Genomic DNA, 21296 nt, shown 5'->3' with positions numbered 1-21296 from the left:
GTTGTTACACATACAAATGATCTATGTATGCAGAAATTTGAAATATATTGTTCCAGGGTAATGCAGAATGGAAAAAAAAATAGTTTGAGTTAAATATTGCTGCAGAGTATATTTAAAAATGTGTTTGTGTTTATGATCTTACAATGTTTGGAAATGTGTTTATGCTTATCAGTATATTAATAACCTTTCTGACAGATGTGGCATTGATGAAAATGGCTGTGTTTCTATATAACTCATTTATCGATTTTGTTTCTCTTTGTGTTTTATTGATTCCTTGCATAAGCTTGTTTTGTTGAAATATAAATATATACATCCATATATATATATATCAAATAACTTTCTAAGGATTTGGTAGATATTTAAGCACCATATAATTGATGATCAGTTGTCCTGCACTACTGGTGCATGGTTTAGCTTGGCAAATTCACTTCCTTGTTATGCTTTTGGAATTTAATATGGCATATTATTTTTTTTTCATTGAGCAACTGAAACCAAGTGTGTTTTCATTGAGAAGTCTTTAATACCTGAATTTTAGGACTCACCAACACTTCAGGCAGTATAGTCAGGCCAGAGCTGTAATTAAATATGCAAATAAGCTTTCCGTTATTCTGTATATAATGATACACAACTATGCTTAAGATGATCTAAAGTACGGTTAAGATTATGTACTGCAATAGTGGATGGGTGTGTTTGCTTTATCTTAAAATAGGCTATTGCATGATGCATATCTGTACGACTGGAAAAGAATGTGTATGCCTGCAGGGTTATTATCTTAATATTTTTTAAAAGTTTATTCATTCTGTATTATAAGAAAACATGCATCTTTTCTCTTGTAAACATAGATTGCATCCTCTCAATCTGTTTGTTTTTAAACTTGAGCTTTAGTACCTACCACCTATGTGATACCTTTGAGTGGCTCATTCCTGCCCTTCACCCTGGATTAAGTAGTATAGGACACAGGTCTCTGTAACCCTTCTTTAGGGAACAAATTGTGGCATTTTTACAGATTATCATGGCTATTATTTTAAGATTATTTAATTCTGGTTAGTCTGTATTGATTTTAACCCCAAACTGATTTTAAACCCTGACTGTGGTTGATTAAATTACAATCATTAAAAAATCTATTGCAAATTTCAATACTTAAACCCCAGTTTTTAATCATCTCGCAATCTCTTAATTCAACAGTTAGAAATCTAAATGGAAATAAAACAGTTCATTAAAACTGGTGCTACTAAAAATATCAGTTTATCATACTGGATCACATCACAGAAAATATCTAGTTTCAGAGGTGAAATCACGGGTTAGATTACAGGTCACTGCTATCTGTCATGCAAGGGCAAAAGGGAGGCAGGAAAACATTGCTCCAGTTTAACCACAATAATTACAAGATTTGTTTGTTTGCCACTTATATGTTTTAGCTGCTGCTTAATGGCGAGAGCATTTAAAAAACAGAACCCACTCACGTTTCATAATACGATTGCAATGAGTTTTACCCATAATCAATTTTGCAATAATCTGGCCATAAGCTCAGATGGTAGATATTGATAAACCTGTCTTAGAATGCCAGTGCTGATGAATAGGATGCAAGACATAACACAAATATGGAGCTGTTTTCCACTAATGGTCAACATTCTGAGGAAATGAGTATGCTTGCTTATATATCCGACTGCTAGTGTGGGTGTGGGTAGCTTTGTTGATGGTGGTTTCTTTTACTGTGTGCTAGATCAGCTTCTTTGGTATGTTTGTTATCTCACCATTTAATATTGGAAAACATAAAGTTCTGATTTGGTTTGTTTTTTTTTTTTTCTTGTTTCTTAATATAATTAATTTATTGGTTACTCATTAGCATCAACAAAAATGAGAGCCATCTTGAGGGAAAACCTCACTGTAAAAGAGCAAGAATACAAAAAAGATATGTACTTGGAGTTATGATTATCATGGTTTGAGGTGGATAAGGCATTTTGTTGGAAACTGGTAGTGTTTGCTTGAAAAGGAAGAAAAAGAAAAGAGAAGGAAGGAAGAGAAAGGAAAAAGGCGAGAACAACTTTTTGCTGAATTGATTTATCTGTTACAAATAGAAGACACAAATATCCTAGGAAGCTTACCCCTTGCAGGAAGGAATGGGAGAACCCCTATGACAGGAAGCAGGGCAGCTTTTTACTGGAGAAGGTGTATATGCAAGTGAAGCTTTCTTTTCTTTTCTTTTTTTTTTTTTTTTAGTAAATATTTCATATACCTGTCCATCTGTAGTCTCTGATTACAGGATTCTAACACTAATTTTGATTACTAGGATAGAGCGATTTGTGGATGAACCAGAATCCTTTATGTCAGCTGCTAGTTACTGATGTAGGCATCAGTTCTTTTTTTTATGTAAATTCAACATTTTAATTAAAAGGGCAAAGTGCTTTTACTTTTCTAATGTAAAGAAAATATCTACCTTTTTAGAGTGTTTAAGAGGTGTATTCCTTGATTAAGACAGAATTTTCTGCTCTTGTAGTATACTGTCCTGGACAAAAGTGCTTTGTCTGTATGCTTAGTTCTCAGGGAACACAGTGATGTCCATAGTAATCAAAGTGTGCAATAAATATGGCTGGGCAAAAGTATCTTCTGTTTCCTGGCTGCAATTTTATGTCATGCCTCCAGGTTCTTGTAAAGTAATTGGGAGTTGAAACATATTAAGACATATTGCTAGAACGTTTCCAAGGAGTGTCCAGGTAGGTCAGACTCCCTGTTCAATAAATGGAAGGGGGCCTGTGTTTGGAGCCAGAAATACTGAACTCTATGAAGTTTCTGTGTGCAAGGAGAGCTGTGGATTGAAAAGGTGTGCATGTGCTTCTCTGTTACGGGGACAGCTTAATAATTAGGGTTGTGCTCTTACATTATATCTTTCAGTGTGATATCTGAGACCAAAAACCCTTTCTAGGGTGTCCTGTAGGGGCCAAGGTAGCTGAAAAAAGATTTCTAAAGCAAGGCAAAACTGATTATTTGGGTTAATCTATTCCAGGGAAAAGTAGAAAACCTCCACTTCCAACAATAAATATGCATAAATCTTTTCATACTGGAGAGAAATATTCTGAATAATAATTGATAGATGAAGACTGTAGCCATCCCCACTAGATACAGCTGTGTTACAGTCTAGTGATAGACAAGGACAGCAGCAGACCTCTGCAGTTGCCGCATTTTATGCATTTGTGGCGGATAATCTTATTTGTGTACCTGTGTCATCTAGTAAAAGCAACCAAGCTTTCCAGCGGTGTGTGTCTTGCCTAATGATCTCTGAGAGGCTGGCAAAATAGAAGGACCAATGGTAACTGTGAGAAGTTTTAAAGGGCTCACAAAGTACAGGCTACTGCTGTATGGACCTCTGCATCTGTAACTTCAAGATCTCTTTTCTAAAGATCCTTCTTTGCTGAAATGTTTATTGTCAGTTGAATTGAAAATGAGTCTGAAATTCATTTGAATTGTAAAAAGTAACGGAATGATGAGCAACTGAATGATGTGCACTGTAATGACATGCAGTTTTCTTTTGTATCAGTAACCAGCTTTTAACACATTTTCATTAGATGACACTGAACATAAAAGTTTAAATACTCCTAGAGTGTTGTGTGACTGATAGCTGTATATGGCTTACTCAAAGGTCAAGTTGTCTTTCCTCCTTACTGGTTTCCCTTACAAGCCATTCCCAAAGAAAGAGACTTTTTGAATAAGTTTTGAGCTGACCTTGCAACCTATTTTTCTAGGCCCTGCAGGACCAAGGAGTGCAGCGAGTATACTGTTATAACAACAGCCATAAAACCAAGAAAAAATAGTATAGAAAAGCACTACAGTGCAAATGGTGCTTTTCCTCGTGTTGAGGTAGATGGGAGGCTATTGCTTGGCTTGTAGTATTTCTTCTTCACATGCAGAACAGTGAAACTGGACTGGAAGGGAAGGTAAAGGCAATGTAACTGCTGATTCTACTCTGCATAGGTGAAAGCAAAGACCAGAATCTGTTTGTGTGTTAATTAGCCCATGAGAGAGCAAAGAGTCAGTGTGGTTATAGGGGAAGAAGGACAGGAAGGGATTATTAAAAATAGAGATCAGTGTAAAGGATCAGCAAAGACACAGAAAAGAAGAGAATAAAGTGCAGATGGAAACAAAATTAAAGCTGAAGGATAAAATGTGGTCTGTCACTACACACTGTACTTCTGTTATGAACGCCTTTTATCTTGATGCTGGTAACTACAAGGGATTTTGAGTTTTTCCATATATCTGAATGGAAAGCTTAGTGCTGAGAGCAGGATCATGAATAGGTTCATGCCCTGACCTTTCTGAATTTCCATTTTCCTGCCTAATGGCATACCATGCAAAAATTTGATTTATATATGTGACTGCTTAAAAAAAGGTAGAAAAGGAGATAGATGGATAATAATGACTGTGCATAATGGCATATTTAAATCTGCACTGAAACAATAGCAGCTTTGAGGGAAAGGTGTGTAAGCATGAACAGAAGACGATTCCCTGAAAGACTGTGACGGATGTGCAGATGGCAGCTGATGAGCCTTCAAGCCAACATACTTTCAGCCAGAAATTAAGCACACTGGACCATGGCTTGAGAAGTGTCACTGATGTACAATGACCTACATTTGATGTAATGAATGACATTATTTATTCACACACAGTTCCTCAAGTCTTGCCTTTAAAATGCTCTGGGGCTTTTGGATCTCTTTCTGTACAAAGGGTTTTCCTGAACTGCTGTTCTTGATGGTAAGCAGTCAGTGTTTGCCAGTAGTTATCACGTGGTGGGATCTAATATATAGCACTGCATTTTTTGTTTGTTCTGGGGCTTGGAGATTACAGCAGCCTTTCAGTTTACACAGAGAATGATCACTGTTTTTTCAACCATGAGGTTTGTACATAGTAGAAAAAAAAAACCATCTCTCTTTTTATGGAAAGTGGTCCTGTGTGTAGAGTTCCATGTTCAGAATGAGATTATTGCTGATGATCATGGGGATTAAGTCCAGCCATTTGATAGAGTCTGTGTCTAGTAGAGATAAGCTATGATCTTTCTTGTTTTGGTTTGATGTCAGGGGTTAATCATGGTTGCCAATCAGCAGGCATTCAGCAGACACTTAACCTAGGCCACTAAATGGTTTAGATGACAGATTTTTTCTGATTCCATGTAGAGTGGGATGAAGTATCTTTTATGTTTAAATATTAGCAATATATATAAAATACAAACATTCTGAATGTAAACTACCTTCTAACAGAAAGACACCAGAGACATTTAATTCTGCTATTTAGAGTTGTGACAGCACACAGAAAGTAAAGCAGTCAGACCCTTAGATCTGCTGAGCTTCCTTGACTCTCTGGAAAGCAAATGCGAGTAGTGTTCATCAGCGCTCAGGTCAGGCTGTAGGCTTGCTGTTACAGTAATGTGTTTTCGAAGCTTCTTGAAGGCACGGAAAGGGCATCTCCAAAGACAGTATATTGCTTCCTCACTTTCGCTTTCAACAGGGTTATTTTCCCAAGGGAGATAGGAAAAAGTAATACTACATTATTTAGGAAATGTCTAGCATCTGCATTTTTCCTTAGAGCACTGTTCTTTTAAGAGAAGAGGGTGTCTTATAATCCTAGAAAGTGGAGATGGTAAAAACTTAGCAGACCCTGCTTGTGCAAGCATTTTTGACACTTTCTTTTGACTCACTGTAAACTAAAACTGTAACTGAGTAAGGCAACGGACTTAAACCTGCTCATTGGAGGACCTTTCCTCTGGCCTCTCTGCAGCCTGTGCTCCATGTTTGCTTCCTATTCCATTACACTGGAGTATTTTAATCAGGTGAATCATTCTAAAATAATGGCGGTGGGATTGGTAGTATTAGATGCAATGATTTCAGCAGCTTTTGAGAGGGAGGTGTTCATTGTCCAAGGCAGTGACTTGAAGGGATGAAGATAGAAAGCATCTGATCCTCATGTCAAAGAATCAAATTTTGATAGCACAGAGAAAAGTGAGCAATGTGATTGCAGGCAAAAGAGTGGTTTCTGATCATTAAATGAGCACAGGGAAGCATGCATATGAAATAGAGATGTTAATATCAGAGAGACTGTCATTTTCCTGTAGAAATCTTACAGATTTTCCTCAGCATGACTGGATATTTTGGCTGCTCTGAGGATGTAGAACATCGGTGGCTGTGAGAAATGGAGGAGAAAAATGTATTTGAATGGGGTGCCTTTTTGTTTAAAGTGCATGAAACCGAATCACTTCATCCAACAGGTTTAATACTAATAGGATTCACAAATAGTAGCAGTGGTTTTGGCATTTCAGTAATGAAGTGTGTCTAGGAGACAAGTGTATCATACTATTTTTCCCCTCTGTTGCTGCTCTGTTTTGGACAGTCCTCCATTTCCATCCATTGGTGGCATCCTTTCCTTATACTCACATTAAAACCAAACAAAAAAACTCACAACAACCCCACAGGCCTTTTTATTTTTTATTTTTTTTTAACCTTTCTCCCCACTTTTTTTTTTTCTCTCTACTTACACAGTTAAAGCACATGAAAAAATTTGTTAGATTCAGGCCCTCTTCAGAATTGCTGCTTGCAGTCTTGTGAATTAATGAACGAGAGGAGAAGGACATTGTAACTCTGCTTCCAGCATTAAGGCTTCAGATATTTTGATTTTTTTTTTAATATATGCTTTTCTCTCCCTTTCTATATTCATGAGTGTGTGCATACAGATACACACACATATACATACATATGAGCATTTATCACATCTCCATACGGGCCTGAGGGTCTGTAGGACCATGCATAACATTATCCAATCTGATGCCCTAACTGTGCTATTTTACCACCTTGTTACTGATGTTGCCATTCATGAAAAGTTTTCTTTCAGCATGGTTGACTTCAGTGGCAGAGTTAAGTCTCTCACCAAAAGTATCTGTCTCACATTCTTTTCTTTCAAGATGTACCTGAAATTTCTTCCATTTTCCTGGGGTGAATCCCTTTGTATCATCTGGCCAGTTATTTCTAGCCCACTCAGTTCCTGTAATATTAATTCACTCCTGGTTTTGTAAAGCCATCAAATAAATATAGCCTGCATTTTAATTAGGTTGATGTTTACCAGATCTTTATTAAAGATGAAATAAGGGCAGACTGACTGTTAACCTTCACAGGTGTTCACTCAACATTTTTCCGTTTTGTCTTTGCTCTTTGTTTACATTTCTTCAGGCAGTTTTTGGTTCAAATATATTTTCTTGAATTGAATAGTTCTTTGCAAAATTTTTCTGCCTTTGTTTTGTTATGCATGATTTTTGGGAGTCTGATTTGTCGTCAGCAAAGCACAATGCTATCAGATTTGATATGAAAAAGGGCTAGGGGCACAAACATACTTAGGTGAATTAGTGTGCTGGTTTTAGGTCTAAGTTTGTTATTTATTTAAATTTTTACTTTTTGAAGCAGTAATTGTAGCATCATTTCTATCCTTGCAAAACTGCTGTTAGTGGCTTGTCACCTTCCTGAATGGCAGTGAATAAGTAGATGACCATATTAAGCGCTGTATTCTTGAGGCTTCCCATCAAAACTCGGTCTAACCTGAGCAAACAGCCAATGAGCTCTGACAGTTTTGCCTGACAGACAAAATTGATGCATGAGATACATTTTAATGAGTGTGTGCCTTTTACCCAGAATGTTTTATACCCTACAGGTTTTGCCTGTGTATGTGGTTTAGTTGCACTTGAGAGAGGTAGAATGTCAAAACTGCCACCAGCTGTGATTTTTGGTTATTTTTAATTCATCAAGGAGATACAGGTAGCAATCAGAACAAACAGAAACAGTATTTTCCAGTGTTGTGTGTTGTACTAGTTAACTGATTTCAACTGAAACATTATTGTGGAGTATAGTGCTATTAAGTAGATAAACCCATTTTTTAGGTCTGTAGATGGCCATACAGATGCTCACTTGATTTAACTTCCCTGTTGAGAGTCCATTTTTAATTGAAGCCTCATTAGGAGAATTGCTCATTAGAAAGAATTGGAAGTACCTATCTGGTAGAGCTTTGTTTCATTTGCAGTGACATCAGTGCTGTATCTCCATTGCTTTGCCTGGGTTGCTAAATTGTATCAGCATATTCTCATTGCATGTCCATTTTCTCTTTGGAGGAAGGTTAGAATGAAGGCCAGGTGATCTTTTTAGTTATAATCCAGTGATTTATTTAAAGCCGGTGATCTGGTGTGTGAGCTAGAGCTGTGTAACTGCACAGGGGTGGATACTCTGTCCCGCTGCAAGAAGGTGATAGATGCAAAAGCTAAACATTTTATGTTATAGGGAGTTACTGTAGCAAAATCTCTTTGGTTTTGCTAGAAAACTTTTAGCTTGTGAATTTCTTATAAAAGTGAGAGTATAGGAGAAGAATGATTGAATGATTTAGTTGTTCTCTCCCACCATCAAAATCACATTATAATTGCGATTACAGATATTTTTCACAGTAAAAATAGCTTACCAGTTTGTTATTTCATGTTTGTTTGGTTTGAAATAAGCTCTGCACTCTCAGTTGGTGGTGAATGAGTAGGAATATTCACTGCAGGCCATGGAGACCAACATGATTCCGTGCTTTCAGTGGGCAGAGGATTGTGATCCACACAGACCTGTCAAAAAAAGCAGGTCAGCAGGATTGAGCAGGAAAAAAAAATAATCAAGAAATCTTTGAATTAATCATGCAGCTGCCAGACCGAATTATGGCTGCGTGAAATGAAGGATGTAGGTATATATCTATGGCAACTTATTCTCCTCTACCTCGTTGTGTCTTTTTCTTCTCCCATAAGTTTTCTTTCCCCTACTGCTATCTGAACAGTGTATTTACTTGGATACTTTCATGGGATACTCAGCATTCATTTTTAAGGTAGCTAATTCAATACAGATCACAGAAATCACTCTTACTTTTGTCTCTCCCTCACTTTTCTCACTGCCTGTTGTGCGCACTCAATATGAATTAATACAGGAATTTCACCTCCCCATAAAAGTAAGATTGCACATCTTGTGCAGTGAATTGGACTGAAATCAACTGCTGCTTCAGTGAACAGAGGAGTTAAAAATTCATGGCAGTGCTGCTGACATCTCAGGTGAGAAGCCGTCCTTGCTGAGCCCTTCTGCAGCAGCACAGCTGAGGGATGAGCCCAGATCTGGACAAGGCTAAACCATACAAACTGGGCCAGACCCTCCTCCCCACGGCTGACTCCTACCTCTGCCTCACAGGCAGATGTGGTCAGTAAACTTCACTACCAAGAGGGAGTGCTTCACACCCAAAGTTGGACAGCAATCGGATGCAACCATGGAGAACTAAAAGGGCAGCTCAAGAGGGACACTAGAGACATGCTTGAGAGGACTGTGTGAAATTACAAATGAAGAGATGTATTCTGTGTATCTCTCTGTGGTTTCAGTTCTATGCTTTTGTTTTGTTCTCTCCTCCTCCTTAGAAGGATTTATCCTTCATTGCAGCACCCTGAAGGGATTGTTCTCTATAGCTTCCCCTTGCAAAACTTGAGTGGTTTACTGCTTCTCTGCTTCTGGGTCTGGTAGTGAGGAAGGGTGGTAAAATCAATGCTTCAGAGTCTTTAGATTTTATTCTGCTCTGAAGACGATGCAGAGGTCCCTTCTCTGTGCCCATCTTAACTCTGCAGCTGCAGAACTTGGTCGTGCACCATGGAAATTATATTTCCTTGGCTCTCTGCCCAGGGATCAAGTCTGGCTCTCTTCCAGTTAGGCAGCAGCCCAGGACTGGATGCTCACTTTCACTGCAAATTCAAATTCATTTTCCTCTTTTATCCAGGGCTTTCTTTGCAAATAGATAGTGATATTCATAAAATCCCCGAGAACAATTACCCTGCTACTTGTGGAAGGTCAGGGCAAGCTCTGTTCAGGGATTATGTATTCCAGCAGGGAAAACAGAGCTGACACACAGCACTCTTGTTTTTCAATTGCATGCTTAGGGAATTTTTTTTTTTCTTCATGTTTTTCCCCTTTCTCCATTAAAACAGAGAATTAAATTCCTGACACACTCAGAAAATACATTTGGGTTCTGCTGGGGAGCTGATTTTTAAAATTTTGATCTAATGAAGAGATAAATAGAATATAAGTTTCTAGAGGCAGAGATTTTTTTTTACTGCCCTCCCTTTGTAAAACATCCTGCTCAACTCCATTTAGATAAATACCATTTTTTAGTAAACCCATGTTTTATTCTTTAAAGACTCGTAATCCATAAAGAAGGAACACCTTTTATTCTCCTGATACTTTTCTTGCAACTGATCCTCTAAGCAATACTTGAGTGACAATGATGGAAAAAAAAATATTTTGCTCTGTTTCTAACATTTGTTTTGTGCCGGTAGAAGTGTTTTGTCTGTACTGAGGACTGGGAATCATTCCCTATGCTCCATTTTCCCTTCCTGTTTTTCACACAACACTGACAAAAAAACACATTTGTAGAAGGACAAAAAGGAACAAAGGGCATCAACTGAAATGGTAAAAAATACCTATATGGAAATAAACAACTATACTGAAAGTAAAACTAATCCCTTAAATATAGAAAATAGTATGCAGATTAAAAAAAATAATAAAACTATATAGACGTATTCTGTGCAAAGAAATTCTTATTATAGTCAGTGAGTTATGTAAACAAAACATTTCTGTAAAATAAATTGTTGATATGAAATTTCAAGAGTGCAAGAGTCTCAACAAGCATAACAATTTTTACATGTATGAGCAACATAATTTAAAATCTTTTGAGATTATGAAGTATTTATCAGAAATCTTTTGCAATTCATTCTAAATTATAATAAAATATGGTAGCAGCTGCTATTGTGAGGGGAGATGTTATGAAAAAGAATATAGTGGGGAAAGAAAACCAACAGGAAAACCCAAATGCTAACATTGTATTGTGTTTCTATGTGGAAGTCTTAGGAAAGAATCCAGAGAAATACAGAGATTAATCATATGCGTACTACTTTTTGTTCTGCTAAAATGTTTTTTGAATTAATAAATCTACTGGGCATCTTAAAATCTTTTTTTTTGCTGAAAGCAAATAAGACATGGGTTTTCTTGCAAAAAGTTCAGTTAGAACAAGAGAAACAAACCTGATTTTCTTTTCAAAGTGGACATTTGTGATTTGCTGAAAAGCAATTTGAGGGCTGGGAAACAAAAGCGCACCCATAAATAAGAAGTGATAGGAAAACGCATACTGTGTCGCAACATTCATTCAGTACTTTTATAGAATGAATGAGAAGAAGAGAACCCCTCTAAATGTCAGTGGCCTAACAAGATTTTGTGAGATGCTGTGTACATTTTCAAAAAGTATTTAAGAAAAAGAAGTTATTCACTGGATCTTGCTTTCCTTTTCTTTCATGTCTTCTCCTTCCTTGCATGAGTTCTATTTGATTGTAATTCTTTGCCACCTTATCAATAGTTGTTCACAGCACTGTCTAGAGCTGATTTTTTTTTTCCCCCTTTTTTTGAGTTAGGTATCATGAACTCTGTAGAAAATCTGGGAAACCCTTATTCCTGCCTATTTTGCCATCTCTTTCCCTTTATGACAAACCTTAAGCCTCTTTCAGTTAATTAGAATTATTACCCTCATTTTACAAAGAGGGAAACTGAAAAACAAAGACGTTTCAGGATTTGCTGTTTCTCATTAAGGCTGCTGCAAGCACTCAGGGAGGATCTCCTATAACATAGTCCTTTGCTTGCATCCAAGCTTTTTGCTTGGAAGAAATCTGTTTCTTCCAAGTACTAGAATAGGAAAAGGCATAGATCAAGTGTGAAGGAGGTTTAGAAGCCCTTGTTAATTTGGTGGAAGTGTTTTATGTCCTCATTAATAAACCCAATACTGTATGTACTCAGTAGCTCAGATTTCTGTTTATGGAGTGCTTATTGCCTTGGACTGCAGCTCTCTGTGTGAGGACATGGAAGGTGAAACTCAGTGGGAGAGGCGTGTTTGGAAAGCATTACTTATAATTGTAGTCACCTATAAGAAGATGAAATGTTTTGCCTTTGCTGTGTCACTTTCATTTAGATTTATTTTCTTATTACATCTGATACCAAGTAACAAATTGTTGGAAGGAAACCACAGAAACATAAGACCATAAAATGAATGCCTTATTTTTTTTAAAAAAAAAAGAAAAAGAAAGGAAGGGTGAGGTGGGGGAGAGCCCCCACCAACTTTGTGTGGTTTTACTCAACAAAAATTGTGTTTAAAATCAGAAATCTCTTCCTCCTTCCTGTCTCAAGATACTCTTTATTCCTCTCATGATTGATGTTATTTGTAGGAGACTTGTGTATTTGAATCAGCTGGGCATTTTTTTTTTCTGTCAATTACTTTGTTAGGAAAAATGTGTACTTGCTTTGGCTGAAAATGATGTTTTCCTATTTCCTCTTGAAAAAGTCGTGTTTCAGCCAAAAGAAATAAATGGAAGTCTGAAAGGGATGCAGAAAAGCCAGAACTTTTACTCTTCAGTATTTTCAAAATGAAACATTTTGCTGTTTCATTTTGAAGTGAAGACTGTTTGAAAACTGCCCATGTATTTATATAGGAAAACAAAATAATATTAGAATAAATACATTGCATGGTTTTTGGTTGATCATTTGGTTCCATAATCAATCTTTGCAGTGTTTTTTGATGTGCTTCTTATTTTTCATTTTCCTCTACAAATTCCTATTTTGGGAAAAGGAGTAGTGAATATTTTGAGTTAATTAACATATGGATACTAGCAAACTCCTCCATAACAACCACATAGGATACTTTCTGTGAAACAAAATTGCCAAAGTTCAGGAAAAAAAAATTGTGTACAGCTATTTAACTGCATCATTTATCTGAGATGCTCTTCTTAAGTAAAATCAATGCTATTTTTGCATTTCCCTAATGGGAACCTATTAAGCTAAGTACACAGGCATTTTTAACCTCAGACACATTGCAGGCGCAAATCAGTACTGGATTCAATCCAGCGTATTAATGAGGAGCATGAAAATACATGATCCCGTGTCTGGGTGGCTTGGTTATTGGATTTGGAAGTACTTTGTTGGTGCAATGTGTCACATTGAGGTTCTAATCTAGGGGATAGTTTAAGTACTTCCCTCTTTTATACTCCACCTAGTATCTCTCTGACTACTTGACAGTTATTATGGAGCATCTTTTAATGCTTCTGTTAAGAATTCTTGCCTTTTGGAGTTCTTAGATGCCCATTAAAAAAGAAAAAAAAAATCAGTGTTGAAACTTGGCTCCAAATTTCTTTAATTTGAATGATGAACAATCTGTTAGGCCATTGAAGGTCTACTTGCTTTAAAGTCAATACAGATGCAAACAACAAAGCAGTCTAGACAAATCTGGATGTATGACTGAATACCATGTGAACAGAACAGAGAGAGAAACTTGAAGATCAGAGAAAGAAGTAGTGGTTTAGATTTATTCTGATTTGGGAAGCAGCTTTTTAGAACAAGGAATAGAGCGATCAAGTTCAGAATGGAACAGTATCAAAATGCGAAGAGACACAAGCCAATATCCCGCTAGCAAAAATAAGGCAACTTTGTGCTTCTCACACTGCAATAAGTATCCCATTAGTTTTCTGCCACCTCAGAAACATTAGAAAGACATTAGTCCAGGTCTCAGCATAACCAGCTGCATCTGACACAGTCCAAGTGTGTCCATGTGTTCACAAAAGAAAAGAGAATGTTTCTCTCTACGTCCAAAACATCTGGGGTGAGGTCAAACTACAAGTGTTGGGGGTTCAGAAGAGTAGGGGATTCAAATACATTTGTTTTTCAGTTAAAACATTTTCATCGAAAACTTTCAGGTTTAACATTTCACATTTTCTCACTTTAAAAATATTCCTCACTTCCTTTCTCTCCTCTCCCACAGTGTCATATTAGCTTTTTGTTAGCTAGAAGTCTGAATTTAAGCAAAGTTACTGTTGTAACACCACCCCACCCTATGCCTCTAATTAAGGATATTTTTAAAAATAACATGTCTGCAAATGGGAAAAGAGAAGTTGTGAAAGAGAAGGGATAGGAAGAAGAAACTACACACACATTCCATAGCAGACAGTAACTGAAAGCTGGAGCGGAAAGTTGGGATGAAATCACTGGGATATCCAAATTATCTCCCCTTTTATGTGTGTCTTGTAGCTGGGAGAGAGAGAGTGAGGAACAATGCTGAGGAGACCTTTCTGTGATTTTTTTCATTTACTGAACTTTGTTTTTGCTTGGTGGTGTCAGTTTGTGCTTTCTGGGGTTAATTATTTGGGAAATCTTTGGCTTCTACACTATGTTAGAATTCCTAGGCAAAGAGATTAGTATGCGATTCCCAATCACCTCGGCACTTTGGGAGAGAAAAGGATCTAAACATGAGACTGTCCCATTTTTTTTGTCAATTTTTCACACAAAGTGACCGACATGTGTTTAAAAATTACTAAAATAATAAAATTCAGATAAAATATGCTGAAACTAGTGCACCCCCTCAAAATATTACATTGCTTAAACAGCATAGGCTCAAGTGATTGAGTTATGAGCTGTGTTAAAGCACTCAACAAAGCTTTGAATCAGCTTTTTAACCTGCTGCTCTCTTGATGAATGAACATATTTCATCAGTAGGGCTCAAACTGATGAAGTATATCAGTTTACTCTTTCTCTAATCATTATGACACCTATCATTTGGGAAAAGTTGCTAACACTGTTACTGTTATGTGTAGGGCTCTAGTTAGCCAGATTGGAAATCATTAGTATTTAGGAGGAAAAGGTGTTTAACATTGCTAAGTGTAAGAAAGGTACTAGATACTCATGTGAAGCTCTCCCTGTTGAGCACTGTAAACCAAGAACCAGCAGTGAGATAAAAGCAGGTTCCAACTATTGCTGCACTGTGTACTTCTTCAAGCGCATGTACTGCCAAACCCTTCAGAAAGGACAGAGGAGTGTCGCCGCTTGTTCTGCAAAAGGTTTCTTCAGCTGCCCCCTGGCAGCTGGAGGTTTGGCCCTTGGGAAATGGTTAGCCCAGGACTCCAGAGAAGACACCACAAGGAGTCACAAGGAGTTTGTAGGACTCAGGCCATAGATCTGCAGTGGGATGCCTGATCTGTGTTTGATCTGTGTTCTGATTTATGTTTTTTTTTTTTCAGCTCTGGCTCATGCAGGCAGGGAACTGAAGTGGCTGCAAAGAGTTCACCCTCAAAAAGTTTATGGCCTGTTGTCCTTATGGGCCTAATGTGATAAATATAGGGCTTGCACTATGTTTTGCCATGTAGGATGATGGCTATGTGAGGAATATGGGAGTAATTTATGGATAGCAACATGACATTTGTTCTGCAGCCTTGGGAATGGTATGCCATCCTTGGAGGAGTATTTACCTGTGACACAGACACTCCAGAACTCCTCTAACAACCACAGACGTGGGTGGAAAAGGTGAGTGGGGCTGGATGTGTTTTGCCATCTGTTGCAGCTAGCTACTTGCTTCCCACTATCCTGCCCAATAACTTTTTCACCCTGGTATTAAGTGGAGTTCGTCTAAAAATACCTTTTCTTTTTTTTTTCTTTTTTTATGGGATCTTTTTCATTGACTGCTTTATGATGCTTTCAGTTGAAGCCTGCATCTCTGAGCATCTGGCTAAACTTCGGGAAATGTCTCTATAATATGCTTCTATAACATGGAGAGCAAAGCAATGGACTAAATTTCAATGAAGAGGTTTACCAGTGCTAATGATAGTAGGCAAAATTGGCTGAAAAGCCCTTCGACGGACTAGCTGTAGCTCAGTTAAGCAACATTTAACATTGCCTTCAAAATGGCATTGGATAAAACTTGAGCTCCCATTCCTGGTTTTCTTGGGCTCTTGTCAAGATCTAGAATAGCTATGGATCCACCAGCTTTCCTGTGTTCATGTTGTGAGCTGTGTCAGACACCTCCACTCTTGGGCCCCCATGTAACAACAGTGAACATGATTCAGTTTTTGTAAAAATAAACAGACTTTTGCATTTGATCTGTTGTAATTAAAAGGATGGCTGTAAAGTTATCTTAGAACATTTAAGGATTAAAAGTAGTCAGTCCCCTTCCTCCTCCCACTTGGACACCAGTGGACACCAACTCCTTGGATGTATAAAATGTTGAATTTGCAGAAACATGCAAATATTTTGATAAATCACAAGCATCTTTTGGTGTCTCAAAGCATATTAAAATGTCACAGTGAAGCAAATCAGCATTCTCATTCTTTATTCCTGGCTTTGAGGATACACTTTGCAAACTATGGAGAAAACAGATAATTACATCTAGGAATTAGGAAAATCGGAATATTGCTGTACTGAGGTGAGCAATTAATTATATTTATCTCTCACATAAGGCTATACACTTTTCCTATATAAATCTCTTCCTTTGCAGTACATAGTAATTCAGTAACTGCTATCTCCATTTTGCACATACAGAAACTGAAACTCTGCATGAGCAGGGGGAAAACATCAAAACTGCTTCAGTTTTTGCTAGACCTAAAGTTCTGTATGTAGGCAGCATCTAGGTCCCCACTGCACGAAATTTAGGCCACATGTTCATAATGATTCTTTCACTAAGTCTGTGATTTTTGCTTGATTTTATAGAGCTCTCTTGATTTTTGGCTTTTTTGGGGTTTTACTTTGAATATTGTAAGTCATGAAAAAGTAAGAAACGACCTATTTTATGTCATTTGCTGCCACCTGTAAATTCTGACTATTTATCAATCTACCTAAACACTGCAAAATTATAAGCAAAGCAAGGAATTATGAAACAGAAGCTTAACTGAAGGGAAGTGAGTAAATTAAGGAAAAAAAAAAGAATTATACTACTATTTTTGTATTTCCTAATTGACTTGAAAAGTGTCTGTCGTGGTTTAAACCCAGTCAGGTAATTTCGTTCGCTCACTTCCCCCCCTTTTCTTGCCCTCCCCCTGCTCTCGGAGGGACGGAGAGGAGAATCGAAAAGAATGCAACTCCCACGGGTTGAGATAAGAACAGTTTAGTAACTAAGGTATAACACAAATCACTACTGCTACCACCAATGTAATAATGATAAAGGAAATAACAAGGGAAGAGAATACATCATCTCACCACCAGCCGACCGATAACTTGCCCCCCCCAGCCCGACCAAGCTCTGACCGATACCTCCTCCAACCCTGCAGTCTCCCAGCCCTTCCGGCTAACTCCCAGTTACATCCTGGGCATGACGTGCTGTGGTATGGAATACCTCTTTGATCAGTTTGGGTCAGGTGTCCTGTCTCTGCTTCCTCCTGGCTCCCCTCCTCCCTGGCAGAGCATCAGGCTCACAAAGTCCTTGGCCAAACCAAAACATCATTGTTATCAGCTCTGTTCCCAAGCTGAAAGTCAAAACACTGCACTACACCAGCTACCAAGGAGGAGAAATATGACTGCTACTGCTGAACCCAGGACATTATCCACCCCTTATTCCATACCATTCACGTCATGCTCAGATCCCACATTTTCAATATATCATCACTCTTATCTTGGTGCACTCTTAACTTAGTGCATGGACCAGTCCCTATAAAGCTGCTGCGTCCATCTGGTCCATGTCAGGCTCCATCTCTTGTAACAGTCTTCCAGAGCAGGAGAGACTGTGTGCAGTGTTCACACTCGTGAATAACCTGGGCAATAGTGTCCATTGCTAGGTCCACCCCTTGATCATGAGTCCATCTCTGTGTTGCATCTCTGCTCTGATGGCCTGAAGTGCCATGGGCCCACCAGGCTTAAAATAATTCACTGTCCCCTTAAGCAGTTTCTGCATCTTGTTGCTGGGGACTCCATACAGCTGCCTTCCATCTCCGATGCTTCCAAAGCACTGGAAGGGCCCAGTGGACTAGATACTTGCCCATAGTGTCCCACACACCCTGCCACTCATCACTGTCCAGCCTTGGAGAAAACCTTTTGGTCCCCCTATATCCTTGTCTAACCCCAGACAAGACCCAAACCTGACTCTGCTTAACTTTTGAGATCAGACAAAATGGTTGTGGGTAGCACACAGTGTGTGTGTGCGCCAACATGCTGATCCCCACCACAATCAGCAGGCAGGTCCCAAGGACACCCAAAGGCCATTCAAAACCTTCAGAACTCTCAGTTGATGCCGCTGTACTTGTCACTGGGGCTGGTGTAGCTGCTGTGCTTGCCGGCTCTCCCACCGCCAGCTTCTCTTTTCCTGAGTCCAGCTCTTCCTCCTCTGCCTTGCTGGGAAATGCTGCCTGGTCTCCTGCATCCTCCTGGGGCTCGGCGGGCGGCTTCCAGGAAATGCTCTCGGCCGTCGCGGGGCTGGGCTCGGCCGCGGGGCTCGGCTCTTCCGCGGGGCTTGGCTCCTCCGCGGGGCTCGGCTCGGCCGCGGGGCTCGGCTCCTCCGCGGGGCTCGGCTCCTCCGCCGCCTTTTCCCGCTGCTCGGCAGCCCCTTCCTTCTGCTCCTCGACCGCCCCGACCTCCTCCACCGGCAGCCGTCCCCTCGCGGCCTCCGGCCCCGCTCCCGCCGCCGCTTGGTCCCCGGGGCCGCTCTCCCGGGCCGGTTCGGCAGCCGCCGGCTCCCGGGGCCGCTCCCCCTCAGTTCCCCGCAGCCTCACGAGGATGGAGAGTAGGGTGAGGGCCAGGGCGGTGAAGAGCAGCCGGACGGCCAGGTACAAGTCCACGGCCACGTCCGTCCCGCCCTGCTGCTGGAGCCCGCCCGTATTACAAGCCATTGCCATAAAGCACAGTGAGACAAGAACCTTAGCCCAAGCCCAATACTTGATAAACACTATCACAGCAAATACCGGCTCTACGTAAGTTACAACATTCTGAAGCTGCGAGATCAAGCAAAACAACTCTGAGAGCCAATAAATCAGCATTGTGACGAGTGACTATTAATCCAGTCAAATTTGTCGTTATCTCAACCCTTCGTGCCCCACGTTGGGCGCCAAAAAGAACTGTCGTGGTTTAAACCCAGTCAGGTAATTTCGTTTGCTCACTTCCCCCCCTTTTCTTGCCCTCCCCCTGCTCTCGGAGGGACGGAGAGGAGAATCGAAAAGAATGCAACTCCCACGGGTTGAGATAAGAACAGTTTAGTAACTAAGGTATAATACAAATCACTACTGCTACCACCAATGATAATAATGATAAAGGAAATAACAAGGGAAGAGAATACATCATCTCACCACCAGCCGACCAATAACTTGCCCCCCCAGCCCGACCAAGCTCTGACCGATACCTCCTCCAACCCTGCAGTCTCCCAGCCCTTCCGGCTAACTCCCAGTTACATCCTGGGCATGACGTGCTGTGGTATGGAATACCTCTTTGGTCAGTTTGGGTCAGGTGTCCTGTCTCTGCTTCCTCCTGGCTCCCCTCCTCCCTGGCAGAGCATCAGGCTCACAAAGTCCTTGGCCAAACCAAAACATCGCTTGTTATCAGCTCTGTTCCCGAGCTGAAAGTCAAAACACTGCACTACACCAGCTACCAAGGAGGAGAAATATGACTGCTACTGCTGAACCCAGGACAGTGTCAAACAAATACACATTTCAAGGTTTTGTGAGCACACTGTAGAAAAATCCTCAGCTCTTTTAGCAAAGGGTAACTTTTATGTTTTGTCAGCACTGTACTATCTAAAGATGAATAAACGCTTGCTCCTGGTAACTTTGCTTAGCTGTAGCCTAAAACCTGGTTTAGAAAACAGTAGATTGACAAAGACAAACTTGAAACCATTTAAGATATTTGGGTTTGGATTTTTGGCAGGAAGCTCTTCCTTACACGCTTGCATTAAAAAAAAGTAAAAAAATAAACCAAACTCATAGTACCTAAAATAAACGAGAGGGGTATTATTTTACAAAATAATAAAAGAGTAACTTGCAATGTAACAGATCTCCCTGTATATAGGTTGGGTTTTTCTTTAATCAGCACTGACCTTTTCAATTGGTTGTCTGTGATTTAGAGAAGGAGGACCTTTGAAAGACCATGGACACCCATGATTTAAGAGACTTAAATGACTTACATTTATAAAAACAATCACTTTATATTACTGTTTGAAAGAGTTCCAGCATAAACAGAAAGCCATGATTTAAACTTTTTGCAAATGGGTAAACATTCAATATTGATGGCTTTTCCTTTGTTTTTGTAACTACTGTAACATATTTCTTGACATTGTAGGTGACATGAATAGCTTAAGCATTGAGTTTAGATACAACTATTAGATGCCTATGCTTTTGGAAAAGCCTCAGCCTGTAAATAAAGATAACATATCAGGTATTTAGTTAGCTTTCCACCTGTTACATTCTATAGGGAGCGATCCTGGCTATAGGTTGAAGATCTAACAATGAATAGATCAGTAAATGGCAATTACTGCTATAGCTGTTTGGCATTGGGCCTCCCATTTTAAATGAATGACACAGCCACCCAATTTTGTGGCATATGGCTCCTTTTATTCTCTGCCTATCAGGAAAAGCAGCATGCTCCTTCATTGAAGAATAAGGAGCCTTTGGAGGATACTTGTGTAACTGAAGTCAAAATGCATTTCTGGGGACAAATCCAAGTCTCTTCCTCAGAAATTCTGGTGATGACAGATGAAGCTTACTTTTCTGAAGTGAAATTCTGAAACCTGTCTCATCTCTTTCAAGTGGAAAGCACCTAGATCAGGAAGCCATGGTGAAGAAAATTATCCAGTTATGTTGGGTTTTCTCTTTATATATCTTGCTCTAAGCTGACTGTCCGGATGATATTTCCAGAAAAAGGGGTCTGCTGTCTGGGGAAAGAATGTTGTTTCCTTACAAAAATAAAGATGTGGAATAAGGAAGAGGGAACGACTCATTCAAAAAAGCAGGCCTCAACTGGGCAGTACACAGCTTATTCTTCAGGTAATACTGCCAGTTCACACACATGTAAAGTCATAAGTTGCACTATGTTTGCTTAACTAGGTTTTATATTACCATTTTTTGGTAAAGCTTTTAGAGAAACTGCTGATGTCAGTTAAGGGATCTGACATTTTTATCTGTAGTGCTCCTAATCTGAAAGATTTAGTTGTCTTGTTTTCACACCTAATTTCTGAAAATACTGTGACTGGACAGGATTATAAAAAACACTGTAATATAATACCTTTTGACAGAGCTGATTAAGACTGAAAGCAAAGGAAAGTAAGTAGCCCAGTATGTGTCAAAGGTCACTGAAAAAGTGTATTCAAGGCTACTGATGTAAAGCAGCTCGATATTCTCCTATCTATAGATGTTTTGAAAAGTGAATTGCTCTTTAATGGAATTCTCTTTTCATTGGTCTGTCACCACTGACTGCTCTATTATCTGTTCAATTCTTATG

At 39.3% G+C, this 21296-nt stretch overlaps 1 protein-coding gene across 2 annotated transcripts in view; it reads left to right on the top strand.

The window, feature by feature from the left end:
* Positions 1-21296, top strand: part of DSCAM (DS cell adhesion molecule) — a 462951-nt gene that overhangs the window by 82307 nt on the left and 359348 nt on the right. The gene's annotated exons all lie outside the window — the stretch shown is intronic.

This window comes from Pezoporus occidentalis, unplaced genomic scaffold, assembly GCF_034315485.1.
Source record: "Pezoporus occidentalis ecotype Australia unplaced genomic scaffold, CSIRO_AGI_Poc_V1 ctg77, whole genome shotgun sequence".
NCBI lineage: Eukaryota > Metazoa > Chordata > Aves > Psittaciformes > Psittacidae > Pezoporus > Pezoporus occidentalis.
The sequence above is the reverse complement of the archived record's forward strand: the minus strand, read 5'-3'. Positions and strand labels throughout refer to the sequence as shown.